The sequence below is a fragment of the Balaenoptera borealis genome (genome assembly GCF_965194805.1).
Source record: "Balaenoptera borealis genome assembly, chromosome: 11".
NCBI lineage: Eukaryota > Metazoa > Chordata > Mammalia > Artiodactyla > Balaenopteridae > Balaenoptera > Balaenoptera borealis.
The window spans coordinates 38,160,494-38,175,172 of NC_138868.1; the positions used below are offsets into that span (position 1 = coordinate 38,160,494).

The window sequence follows — 14,679 nt, forward strand, 5'->3', positions numbered from 1 at the left end:
ACAGACATACTTATTCTAAGAAATTATTTATTGTTTACCTGAAATTCAAATGTAACTGGATGTTCTGGGGTTTTCCTTCTTTTCTTCCTCTAAATCTGGTAACATGACACATTTTACAGATGAGGAAACTGAGGCTCAGTGAGAACAACTGACGTAAGTGACTGGCCACAAGGGCACACAGCCAGTGGGAGAACCAGAACTCGCCTTATCTGCTGTCCAACAATTAGCTACGTCCTCATCCTCTCTCAGAGACCCTGTGCTTCTGCGCCCAAGCCAATCCCTGCATAGCTGTCTAAACCCACACACTGTGAAGGTAATCTTGCAGTTGAGATGTCTCCTTGGCCTCCAGCAAGTTTCTATGTCCATATGTAATCATTTTTAGTAAATCTTTTTCTGATTATAAAAATACAGACGGGCAACATATTCACACAATTTAATACTGCACACCAATGAAAAAGAACTGACTTCTGCTACACAAAACAACAGAACAGATTGGTGAGTTTTTATGTATTTATACACATCAGCTTAAAGAAATAATGTTGAACAAGAGTCCAGACACAAAAGAAGACATCCTGTATGATTCCTTACATATATAAAGTAAAAAATTAGGCAAAACTAATCCATGGTGATAGAAGAGTGGTTCCTAGCAGGAGAGGGGTTACTGGGAAGGGACCCAAAGGAAATGTGGGGGGCTTGGGTAATGTATATCTTGATCTGGGTGGAGATTACTTATGTATATAAATATGTAAATCCAAGCTGTTTGCTTACAATTTACATATTTTCCCTTTGTAGGTTATACTTCAATGAAAAACTAAATACAAACAAGAAAGTTAATAGATGCCCATTGTAAAAAATGAATAAAGTACAAACAAGTATGAAAAAAACAAAACCAAACCATCTATATTCCCACCACTGGGAGAGATCACCACTAACATCTTAGAGCGTATCCTACCAGATCTTTTCCCAGTAGCATTTCCTAAGAAAGGAATTTGGGACCTAATTCCAATCACTGGAGGTGCTAATTTATTTAGGAGTCTGAATTTCCTGGACATGTCTTTCACTTACCCAGAAAGCCCTGAAACGAGTAGATTTAATTTGATCATTTTAGAAGAGCATGGAACAATTAACGGCAAATAAATGGAATTAAAATCAAATTGAATACAGCCGTTCAATGCTATGACTTAGAATCTGATTTTAAGCACAGTAATGAATATAAAATGAAAGCTTAGCGTGTGGAAGGCTAAAGGGCTCTTGAGCGTCCTGTGACCCAGAATGTCACCTACTGGTCACAGTCTGTAATAACATCCCGCCACCCCATTATGTAAATGTATGGCCTTCCTACTGAGAAGCCTCAAAATAATACCTCTTTTTTTTTTTCTATGAGTTTATATATCTCTCCCAAGAGCTTCCCAGACACCTTTGCTTCCATAGTGAATTGCACAGTTCCTAGCACATAACAGTTTGTTGAATGAATGAATGAAAGGATGGATAGTCGGTTGGATGGATGGATGGATGGATAAACAAACAGATGGACATTATTGTGCGTTGTTGTGAAATGAGGAAATAATCTCTGCCCTACCCAGCTCACAGGGTTTTTTTGGTTTATTTTGTTTTTAATAAAAATGATGATTTGATACACATAGTGAAACGATTACCATAGTCAAGCTAATTAACATCTCATCTCCTCACAGTTACCCGTTTGTGATGAGAACACCTGAATTCTATTCTCTTAGCATATTTCCAGTATTCAACACAGCACTGTTAGATGAGCCATCGTGGTCTCTAGACTTATTCATCCCACGTAACTGCAACCTTGTACCCTTTGACCAGTGTCTCCCGATTTCCCCCACCTCTGCACCCCCAGTAACCACCATTCTACTCTCTCTGTGTTCAACTATTTTAGATTCCACATATAAGTAAGAGAATGCAATTTGTTTCTTTCCTCAGAGGCTTTTTTGGGAGAGTGAATAAGACAGCCCTTGGGGGAGGCCAGAGGAATGTGAGGGATTATTATGACAACCCAACGCCAGGGGGTGGAGGAGTCCAGTGGTGACCAGAGTGAGCAGTGAGGCTGCAGAGACAGGTACTGCGTGGAAAACAGGAAGCTCAAAGAAATGTGAAATGTCTCGAACCAGATACTCAACAGGCACCTGACAGATGTTAGCTATTTTCCCTTTCCTCCTCCTCCTTACAGCCCAGTTCACAAATCCCTGCTAGGACCTGAGGAGCTAAGAGCAGAGATTTGTTCTTTTTTGGGCTCACTCAGAGGGTAGGTAATGTTCAATGTTTGTCTGCTGTCAGTTTTTGAAACAGGCCAGGGTCACTGTGCTTGCGGGTGTGAGCTGGCCCATCAAAGCCCTCCCTGAGTTAAGAAAAGTGGATTCTGAGCCATCACTGTCAGGCTGCCTGATGGCAAGGTGCCCATCTGAGCGTGTCCACTGTGACAGCGCTTGACAAGCATCATGCCAGCCTTGCTTTTAGATGCCGCCCAGCAGGGGCTCTGGTCTGCAGAAAGGCAGCCTGATGCAATTGAAAGAGTACGGACAAGAGGTCAGAAGACTGGGCTCAGCCACCTACTAGCTAGGTGACCTTGAGCAAGTCGGCTTGCCCTTGCCAGTATATAAAAAGTCTCATTAGGACAGTGTAACAAGATAATGCCTGGGAAAACACTGTAATCTGAAGCACTGGACCCAGGTTAAGGTGTGGCTATTAATAAAACCCTAGATGAACATCATGCCTGAGTGACCTGCATGAGCTCAAACTACAGGGAGTGTCACCTGCATTGATCTGGGCCTGGCTTCTTCTTATGGAATCCAATCCTGTTTCAGCAGCTACATCACAATTATGGCCCACTAACACCTACCCCTTATTGGCTTTTTTTATATGGGCTGCGCCCCTTGGAGCACCATCTACTCCTTATTTGGGTGATTTTTTGAAACTAAGTGTAAACTTTGTGTTACACATATACTAGGTAAATTTAATCTTATTGCTCTGGTCTATCTATATAAGCTATTAAAATATTTTTAATACTGCTTTGGCTATCTATCTCCCTGCTGACTTGGTGAGAGCCATACATTCCAACAGTGTACAATCCATGCATTTGTTCATTCAATATACATTTACTGAGCACCTGCTATTCTCTAGACACTGTGGTAGGAACCAGGAGATTCAGAGGGTATATCTGATGGAGGGTAGCAAATTCCATAGTAGAGGCTCAGAGAGTAGGGCATTCCTATTGCTGTCAGCAGCATGGGAAGTTTTCTCAGTTCAGGAGATGTGGCGGAGGCCACTAGCCACTCGCCTCTTCTTTCTGAGCAAACCACTGGACTATATTTTCCAGCCCTGACAATTTGTGGTGCTTCTGCATTAATGACCATATCTTCCTAGGCAGATAAAGAGATGAAGTCCACTGTGACAGGCTTCTCATGGTTTCTTAGAAACTGCAGGTGGCAACAGCTAGCCTGCTTTTATCTGTCTAACCTCTTCACCCTATCCTCATTCCCTCGTCACACACACATTCATTCCACAAATATCGGTAGAGTTCCTACAATGGGCCAGCACTGGGTTGGGCACTGCTGCATTCTCTTAAATCCTCTCTGAGTTCAAAAATCTCCACACTGGGGAGCAGGTGCCTTCTCCATGTGGGTGGATCCCCTTCCTTAGCCCTTTCATCCCAGCCAAAATCAAGGTCTGAGCCTCTGCATCCTCACACCCCCAGCTTGGTACAGCCAGGATCTGTGTAAATGTGCCAAGAAACGAAGGAAGAGAGGGAGGGAAGGAGGGAGGGAGGGAGGGAGAGGAGTCAAGGCACATCTTGTCTTCTTGGTCTCTTGATTAGCAGAGCACTGTAGTGAGTAAAACTTGGATTCAGATACAGATCCAGACTTGAGTCCCAGATCTGCAACCAACAAACTTTGTGACTTTAGCAATGGCCTGTAAAACAAGCTGAATAACCCAGAAGACCTTTGAGTTCCCACTCAGCTCTAATATTCTGATTCTTTCTATGCTAATCCCGAATTCCTGGATGAACCCTCCTCTCTCTTCTAATCTAGCTTTACAGAGGAATAAAAAAATTTCCCCAAAGAGGCAGAAGGGAGGGAAGAGTTTTGCCAACTTTCCTTATAATGAAACATCTGCTGGCAATAAGCAGTCCGAAGCTAAAAAACAAATGCTAAGTGTTATAACTTCAGAATATCCTAAAATTCTTCCTTGCCCGTAACCTGATTTCTTTTAGGCTCAGCCTAATTTTGTCCAGACTCAGGCTCCATGTTAATTGTCAAGACCAGCTTGAATTATTCATGGAATTTCTACACTGGAATGGTTTGGGAGATGTTCTTTGCAGATGTATTCATCCTTTCATGGCTGCAGGAACTCAATAATGAGCTGTTTGGATTGGGGAGTCCCTTCACTTTCTTGGGCCTCTGTTTCTTCACCTGTAAACTAGGGAGGCAGTTCCTCCCAGCTCGAGAACGTCTTTGGTTCTGTGGTTGCAAGTGCCTCAGCCAGAGATTCCACATGCAGCTCACAAGCAGCAGCAAACCACGGAGACGGAAAAAACAAAAAAGAAGGATGCCATCCGACGATTAAATGCAAAAGGAATTATGCAATTAGCAAAGGACCTTGATCACACAACACGGGAGTCTAATTGCAGCACATACAAATGTTTGCTAAGTTAGATAAATATGGGTTTACAGTCACTCTGGTGCACAGATTGAGTTGTAAAGTTAAGGAAAATATAAAAGTTAATTATGAGATGGGAGTGATAAACATAGTGTATGTGCACTAGGCCGATTAGGATTATTAACCAAGTAATCATCGCACACCAAAAGTGTTATAGGAGTCCCAGGCCCATACTTGGACTACCGTGTACTGGTTACCACGTGTCACAGGACATGGAAAACATGCTTCATTTTTACATAGCACCTGTCACCTAGGGAACCCCAGCACTCAGGGCTCGTTCCATTGGCTCGTCAATATGCCCAATGCACATTGCCAAGGTGGGCCAGGCTTCGTGTGCTGGCTCAAAGAAAAGCTGGATCCTAATGGTTCTCAGACTCTCCTGAACCTGCCGCCAAGTCATAAATCTATAAGCCCATGAAGTAGCTCTCACAAGATGTGCCTATCAGCCTGTTGGGACCTTTCAGGGATGGGTAAAGAGTCCTGGAGAGGCAGCCACAGTGAGAGCCCAGGTTCTAGAGGCAGACAGCTTGGCTTGAATCCTGGGTCCCTCACTAATTCTTTGACAAGCTGGCTCAGTTCGCTGTGTCCTGGTTTCCTCATGTCTGTCATGGGGACAATAATATCACCTACCTCTTGGGGTATCTGCAAGGATTAGAGGAGTTATGACCGATAACAGAACACTGTCTGGCACATAATAGACACTCAATAAGTGCCTTGTTTCTTATCCTCTGGTTTCCCCTACTCATTAGATCATTCATTCAACCAAGTAAGGGCCCCATGGGCGAGGCACTATGCTAATGATAATAACCATGGGGGTGGGGGTGGGGTGGGGGACATACACACACGGGCTCCACCCTCACATCGGGATTAGGGAGGAAATGTTGGCACACAGATAACTGCAGTGAAGCCACAAGTGAGGTGCACTGCTGAAGTGTTATGAAATGCTCGAGGGTGCATCATTCCTGCAAGGCATCTGGAGAAAGCTTCACTGAAGACAGGCCACTTTGAGGTAGGCCGTGATGAGATTTTAACAGATGGTAGGCTGGGTGGAAAAATGTGTAACATTCTAGGCAGAGGATATGTCATGGGCAAAGATGCCAAAGTCAGGAAAATCAAGGCAACATCAAGTCATTGCAGGAAGTGATGGGTAAGGCTGGGAAGGAGCTCTGAGGTCAATCGTGGCAGGGGTGGGGTGGGGAGGTCTTGATATCAAGCCCAGAGTATCGACTTTGTCCTGTGAGCCATAAAGAGTCCTTGGGACATTTTAAATAAAACATTTTAGGACAAAGCAGTGTTAAAGGAAGATGAACCTGGCAGGGGGAGCAGAAAGGATGGAAAAGGGAAAGGCTGGTGACAATGGGAGCTGGGAGGCTACTGCAATAGTCCAAGTGAACAGTAATGAGGATACGTATGAAAAGAAATGCAAGGGAAGGACAAATTGACAGGACTCAGTGACCAAGAGGATGTGTAAAGCACAGATAGAAAGGAGGAGATAAGAGACGGTTTTGAACTTGGGGAGCATGGACAGAAAAGGAGGCTTGCTAGTCAAGCCAGGATTCTAATTCCTAGTTCCCCAGCATATTATCCCAGTGAAGCTCTTCCAGTGGGAAGCAGCATAGAGTAGAAGTTCTGAACATGGTCTTGAGAGCCAACATCCCTGCCCTGCTGCTTGCTAGCTGTGTTACCCTCAGCCAATCTTAACCTCCCAGAGCTTTCCTCATTTGCAAAATAGGGATAAGAGCAACCTACCTCTTAGGTACACAGTGAAGATTAAATGAGATAATGTGCTGATAACATGAAGCACCTGGAAAGTGTCTGCCCCCTGGGGACCTCTCAGTAAATGCTGAAAAAAAATAAAACCAAGGCCTCAAAGTAGAGACTACCAAAAAAAAAAAGCCCTAAGTAACTCTGCACTAAAATTCCCCTGAACATGGTTTGTTCACGCTTTGAGGATTCAGAAGCTCTTTCCAGATCTTGCAGAAACACCAGTACACTGTCACTGTGCTGTAGTCCCACAGAAGCACTGGTTGGTACATGTTAGGGTCAAAATAAAGATAAACCTAGCTCACTGTATTGATTTGGAGGCAGATTGAGAGAAAGCAGTGAGCAACAATCCCAGGTCCTGCTGATGGAATCAGACCATGTAACTTTCTCCCCTGTTTTCATCAAGGACCTCACTATTTCCTTCTCTTGCCTCTCAGGCAATGCCAGCTTTGACACGCTGTTCCTGATGTCCTATGACAAAGGTTATGGAGATGATTCCAGGGGCTGCTGACCAGTCAGCGGGTGTGTGTGGGCTTCCAAAGCCTGCTGACACAGCTGCAGACACACCCCTGGGCGGGGGGCCAGTGGTGGGAGGCAGGCCTGTCTGAAATGCTTGGTCACACCTGGAGAGCCTCAGAACCAACGGCAAGGGTACCAGTAAACCATCCCAGCTCTTGGGGCACTGTTATTCATTCAACAAAAATTCAACATGCAAAAGCAAACTGGTTCTAGCAAATGGGCCGCTGGAGTTTGGAAATTCTAGACCTGAATCTTGGCCTGATCCATTTCATCACTGCGGAGCTCTGCTCACAGCTAACGTCTTCCTGCAAGCAAAACTGCCCTTCAGCCAAACTGCGGTTAGTTTTCCAAAATACCTGGAACCCTCTGAGACAACCTTTCAGGGTCCAGAAAGACAAAAGGACAGCAAGCTGTGAAGTGGGGGATTGACCCCAGTCTGTCAGACTTCAAAGCCTGTGCTTTTTCCAATTTCCAAGGGAAGCCTAACACCAGCATAAAATTATACAATGTTGGGAGATGTAAGTAATTAAGTCTGCTCTCCCTGTATCACAGGGGAGATAACTACAGTTCAGAGGAGTTGAGTGACTTGTTTAAGATCACACAGCGCATAGCAATTCCTACTGTGGAAATCAATTAGCTAGCAAGAGATGTGATCATATTAATAGGACTATTTCCTTATAATCAAATCACAATTCATGTTTTCAAACATTATTATTTTTACTTATGTTGCTTTGGTTGGTCTCACACAATCAGTGAAATATTTATGCTACAAACATTACCAACCCCTTTCAGAGAAGGAAACTGAGGCTTGAAGAGGTAAGTGGTCTGCGCTAGGGCACAGAGGTAGAAGACGCCACAGCCAGGGCTAGAGCCGAGGCCTTGTATTCTAAGCCAGTTGGCAAATTCTATGCCCAGGCCTAGGATTAGAGTCTTTAAGATGTCTGTGTGCTGGGAGCAGAAAGACAGGAGAAAAAAGAGGAGGAGAGGCAATATGTACTAATAGAGCCCATGAACTAGACAGGAAACCTTCAATTATGAGGTACTTATTAATTCTAATAAGAGATAAGAGTATGCTATGTTCGAGCATTTTTTTCCCCTTCAAAGTATCTTTCTCAAGCATTTCTGTAAATTATGTCCTAAAAAAAGGCCTCAAGTTGTTAGGCTTCCAAGGACACTGGACATGTCCCCCTGCAGTTGCGCACTGAGCCAGCTGCACCTCCTGCAGGGGGCGGCAGGAGGAAGGGGAAGAGGGAGGGAAGATGCAGACTCTGTTGGTCAAGAGGAATTTCCTGGCCAAACCACCTGGTTACCGGGAATCTTTTTCCCCGGAGTGATTAAACCCCGCAAAAAAACAAAAACAAAAATGAATATTGCTTTGTCTGGATTCGTGTGGGTTACAATAACATGTAATAATAACTGTTATCGAGTACTTACTGTAACGTGCTAAACACTGTGCTAAGCACGTTACAGTAAGTACTGGGTAACAGCTATTACCTCATCTAATCCTCACAACAACCCTTCAAGATGGGCATTTTGATCCCCATTTTAGTGAGGAGGGGAAAGTGAGGCTCAGAGAGGTTAAGTAATGTGCCTAAGGTTACACAGCTGTAATGATGAGGTAGGCTTTGAACCAAGGTCTATTTCACTCCAAAGTCCTAACTTGTATCCACATCCTATCCTCTCTGACTAGAAGATGCCTCTCCATCCTCCAGACCCTAATTTTCTCTAAGAGGCAGCCACAGATGCTATGACACAGATAGGACATTATTATCACAATGATACCAAGATAACCAGTATCAAAAAATTTTGGTTAGCAAATACCTTTCCCTTTTTTAATAAAAAAAGTAGTGTTTCATATTATTCAAACTAACCCTAAAACAATTATACATTTTTATTCCAAAGACTGAATTTGTAATAAAGCTTAGCTCTATATTTATGTTTATTTATTTATTTACTGAAAGAGTTAAACTTTAAAGCTTAGCTCTTTTTTAAAATTGCACTGACTATTCAGACATTTATCAATTAATTTAAAAAATTTACAAGGTTACTTGTCTCTTCTATTAGAATATAATATTTAGATTTAAAAGTACTTTAAGATGTTATTTAACTCTTCCAATTATGCACTGATAGAGTTTTTACTATTAAAAAATATGACTTGATTATAAATGCTACTTAATAAATCTGTATGACTAGAGAAGTGTTTCTCAAAAAAAAAAAAAAAACGCCTATGTAGAACTATCCGTTTTGTGGGCAGATTCATATGCAATTACTCCAACCAATTTCCATACTGAAAAATACTGTGAGCTTTTATTGAGCATTTGCAATTAAAGCGGAGAGGACAGTTATGCACTTCTTTCAGAAGATCCTAAGTATTTTGTCAACAAAATTAATTATGTATGTCCTATCCAATCTCTGTACTATATGATGAAGCAGTGTAGTAAGACGTTAAACTCTACCATAATATGTCTGGGTATCATGGGTATATTAGATCAAGTCAGATCCTGAAAACCATGACTTGAAGGAGAATTCACATGAGCCAGTGAGTTAGAAGAAACGTGTAAGGGGAAGAAGTGGGTTCTTAGAGCGCTTGGTGACTGCCTGTAACCCAGTGGGGGAGATGCCCCTAGCCCAACTTGGCTGATTAAGAGCCTGTTCTGTCTTCCTGGCTCCTGTCTCCAAGACTTGGCAACTGAGAGCCGGCAGAGGTTTAACTAACCCACTTAATCTGACTTCAATGATCATTCCAGGAGAAACCGGGTTGCCTCCAGGGACTCTGAAGCAGCAGTCTGAAAGCCTCAGAGAAGCAGACAACCTGTCCAAATGAAGTCCATGTCTCTGGAAAAGAAAAAGAGAGAGAGAGAGAGAGAGAGAGAAAGAAAGAAGGGTGGTGAGTAAGTGAAAGGTTGGTTTTGTCGCTGTGATGCGAGGGCAGCCGCCAGGTCCTGTAGCAGGTGCCCAGCACAGTCCCTAGGTTCAGAGCAAGTGACTCATACACATGAGCTGAAAGAAGGAAAGACCAGAACTTGGGTTCCTAAGGAAGAAAAATACCTACAGAAAACTTAAAAAAAAAAAAAAAGTACTATAGAGGTAGGACATAGAAAAAAAGACATTTGCTAAACTGAGGGGTGGCAGAGAAGTCTCACATTTACAGGAAAAAAATAAGATGATGGTAGTAATAATAATAGCAGTTAATACTTTGTGCCAGACACTGTTCTACTCCTTGACTGTAAATTCCAGTAGGGCAAGGTCTTTTCCTCTTTCACTCACCTGTATACACCAAGCACCTAATTCAGGGCTTGGGGCCATAGTAGGCATTCAGGATACTATGTTTTAGTGAATGAATAGATAAAACAGAAGTCATGGGTCAGGGAGGGGGGTGGAAATAGTATTTAGCTAAGTTAAAAAAAAAAAAATTTAAAGGATGGTAATTATGAGCTCATTTTTTCTAACATTATTGAGCACCAAGTATGTGCCAGGCATTGAACTTGGCCCTGAAGATAGAGATTAAACGACAAGGTATATTCTGGGCTTGGTGAGATGGCAATTATTCAATGAACCAAAACTTATCAAGCCCCTGCTCTGGGCCAGGCATCCAGCTGAGCACTGCGGGGACAGAGATATAAGGGAGTTCCTTGCCCTGCCATCCAGGAGCTCACAGTGGTGTGGGTGGGGTGTGTATAACAAGAGATGCATACACAGGGTTATGATCAGGACAGGGTGTGAGGAACCTGCCTGAAGGGGCCAGCACTGTTACCCTTCCCTACCAGACTTCAAGCAAAGGGTAGCCATCGCTGATCAGGGAGGTTACGGGATTCCTGCATTGACTGGGACTTTCTCAGGTACTAAATTCCTGCCCCCACTCCCAGGAATCTGTATATATTTTCAGTACTCTAGAACCTGGAAAATGGGCTCTTCCAATCCAAGATAAGCGTTAAGCCTACATGATCCTCAGCTCTATGACAATTTTAAGATCAGATGATGCGGTAAGGCAATGAGGACAGAACTCAGACTCCAATTCTATAAAAAGGGTCCTCAGTATTTCGTGTTCTGTTATCCCCAAAGCATTTTAAAAACTTAGATGCAATAATTGCCCAATAAATGGCAGCAACTGTTGCTGCGGCAGCTGAGTTCAGGGCTGCAAATATCCGCTCAGGGCTCGGAGTTGAGTGGCGTTCCCCACAGGAAGTCACAGGAGAGTTGGAGCAAACCTCACACACAGCCCAGAGGGCTCTGACCAATTCTGGCTCCGCCGTCAGCACAAGCCACCTCCAGGCTCTCGCACCCTCCTGCACCCCTTGCCGTATCCACCCTCTTTAAACCTTGTCCAAAGTGGACTCAGCATGCTTCATTTTCAGGAAGAGTAACCAACTAGTTAAAAAGCCCAGGGAGGGCTGAGATCTGGTTGGGAGCAGCTGCAACCTAACCCAGCAAGCACATGGGGATTTGTGCAACTGAAAGCTGTAGATGACTCTTTTGTAGTGGTCGTGCCAATGCGTGCTGCAGAAAAAGCACAAGCCCGCACTGCCCCCACTGGGTCAGGAAGTAGAGCGGGTGATAGAAGCACGTGGGTGGTGGAGGCAGTGAGAGAGCAAGAGGGAAAGGTCTAGGAGCCCACTGGCTAGAGCAACTTCTTTTTTTTTTTTTTGATTCAAAAGAAACATTTATTTTTAAAATCTGGAAATTATCAAAAGGATGCAAATAATAATGAAAAGCACACAAATACCACCACCTAGAAACTGTGTGATCTAAATGGCTTAAGTTTTCATTCTTTGAACACATAAACACAATTCTGCTCTTTGTACAGATTATTTTCTGTATAGAAAATGTTACCTGTCTGTAATAAGTAATAAAGTAATATGTAGAAAACATCACATCAAATAATCAGATGGTATTTAAACATACAATCTTTCAACATGACAATTGAAAATAGTGTCTCCTTGCTATTGTAATTTGCATTTCTTTAATTAGTAGTGAATTTAACAATTCCTCATATGTTGCTGGTCTTTTCTGGTTATTTTTGACAGTTTATTTTTTTCAATTGTTCTGTCAGTGGTTGTCTTAATTTCCTAAGTGAATATTTTAAATGAGAGATACTAAACTATCTATACTCATTGATATAACTCATATATGAGTCTTTATTTTTTTTTAACATCTTTATTGGAGTATAACTGCTTTAAAATGTGTTAGTTTCTGCGTCATATATGAGTCTTGTGAAACATATTCATCTGGTTAGAAATCTGAATGTAAATGTCGATAAATACCACTGACTGAATTAATGTGAGTGAAAAATCCACATTATAGTAATAACGATAGAGACATACTAAACAGGAGCAGAAAACGATATTACCAATGATAAAGTATTACTAACATACTCATGTAATATTGCCACCCATTAAATGATACATATTTTATCTTAATTTGAAAATTACAAAGCACAGTTAAAGGAAAATTTTCAAATTTTTAATCACTGATAAAAATTTAAATAGGTTAAATAATTTTCAAAACACTGGAAAAGAAAAGAGCAAAGCATATTATGATCCTTACACCAAAGGAGTAAAAAGAGAAAATGTGTAAATAGAGCAACTTTTTTCTTAGCTCCTTGACCTGCTCTGGTCAGCAGGGAAGAGCCTGTTTTTTTCACACCCTGTGTGTGAGGCTCTGGTGATAATGAAAAGGGCTGTGATTCCAAAATCCTGAATGTTACCTTTGAATCTAGACACCTCAGGTGACTCCCATCTTTCCCCATTACCTCTGATATCTTTTTACACTGTGTAATGCTGAATTTGTTACCCAACATGTCACCCTCCAAGTTGTGCTAGCATAAGGGTAGCAGCAGAGAGTCGAAAGACTGGTCTACTTCAGTGAGACACAGATTATACAACATGGTGAACAAAAGACCAGCAACAAGTGCACGAATATTCCCTTGGATTATATAACTGGAAAACACGTCTGATAGCAATACAAGAAAAAAAGATTTCACATCTGCCCCTTCATCCTTCCTTCTTGGTTGTGCAGTAAACATAAAAGTTTTCAGTAGTCTTGTGTCCTTCCTTTCCACTCATGCTGAATTTCAAATCAGACACACCATACAGTGTTGAGTAGAATTGTTTTAGCTTGCTTTCTTTGTTCATTTCCTGTACATGAAAGGGTTGTTAAGACTTTAAAACTATATCATTTCCCTCTTAATAGGGCCACTTTTCATCCTAGTCAGTAAGCTGGATTATAATTTGCATGTTTCAATAAGACATGACAATTGTCATTAAACCAAGAATTACAGATCCCACTTTTTCTATATTTTGTTATGTTGGGGGAGGGGTTATGTAGTTAAGAGTGGTCTAACGTGTCACCAACACTGCTTTTATAGGGACTTTCAGAAGCAGTGGAATGGGATATAGGAACTGGGAGCAGGTAGACCTGGATTATAATCCTGACTCTATAGCTGACTTGGCTATCACTGAAACCTTTTTGTGCCTCAGTTTTCTTCTCTATAAAATGGGGCACAACTATCCTGTGAAGGAAGTACGGACTGGCCCAAGCACAGTGGAGAACATGGCTTTCAGGGAAAGCCCTTAGGAGTAAAGAGACTTGGCTTCAAATCCCAGGCCAGCCACTTACCCTGAGACCTGGGGTTTGTTACTTAAAAATGTTCTACTTCACTTTCTGGATGGTAACTCACAGTTAACACCTGTGCTGAGTATTGAATGAGATGACATCTGTGCAGCCTCACCAGAGGCAGCTGCTCCTTGCATTATTTGCCTTACAGGTACTTGGCACTCAGACACCTGGGGCATGAATGCCCCCATAGACCACAGATGTGAACGCATCAGTCACCGGTTCTGAAAACAGTGGCGTCAGACCTTCCCTTTAAAGAGGATTCCCAGGTTGTAAAAACTTAAGGTAGGTTGGGCAGAGCTGGACAGGCACACTCTTATAAATGCTGGTGGGAGAGGGGGAACAATCCGTGAAACAGTGGCTAAAGCAGAAGCACCAACTGCCCACCTTTCGTTGATGTATATATAAACACACCTTCCTCCAGAAAAGGTGTACCGGGGCTCAGTAAGAACGAGCTGCTCAGTGCTGTCGGGGGTGGGGCCCTGCCCAGTGACCTCACTTTATTTTAAATCTGAGAGCTCTAGGTGGCCGCTGGCTTCTGCACAGCACCGCGCCCAAGGTCGGCTTTCAGGTGGAAGCGAGTTCTTGAGCGACACTTGCCTGAAGCCGGGTAGGACCCGCTCCCCGGGTAGTGGAGAGGGAAGGACGGAGACACCACGGCGCTAACCCTGCGCGCCCTGAGGTCGCGTTCAGCGGGAGAAAGAGCCACCGCTCGCCACCGGGACCCCTGGTCCTACGGCCTGTCGCTACAGCACGGCGACCTTAGCCTCAGTATCACTGTTTCCCCGCCCTTATATCGCGTCCGGGAATATAAGAATATTCCGCGCTGCGAGTCAGCACTGGATGATTCGTTGACAAATATAAATAAGTTACACGCTAGGGGATTGCGGCCCCGAGCTTTGCTGGAGCTTAAGAGATGCGAAATTACAAAAGAGGAGGAAGAGCTCAAACCAAACAGTCGATAGATGGGCGCCCTGATCTAGGCGCTGTTGGGCAATACATGCGGCCCCGCAACTCCAGCACAGGTCCCCAGAAAAGGGAAACGCTTTAAAGCAGAGAACAGCGGAGCAAGACAACGCGGGCGCAAACAATCCAGGCACAGGC

General features: G+C 43.2%; 1 protein-coding gene across 1 annotated transcript in view; it reads right to left on the reverse strand.

Annotated features, from left to right (window-relative positions):
• NAV2 (neuron navigator 2) overlaps positions 1-14,679 on the reverse strand; it is an 858,870-nt gene that overhangs the window by 843,168 nt on the left and 1,023 nt on the right. The gene's annotated exons all lie outside the window — the stretch shown is intronic.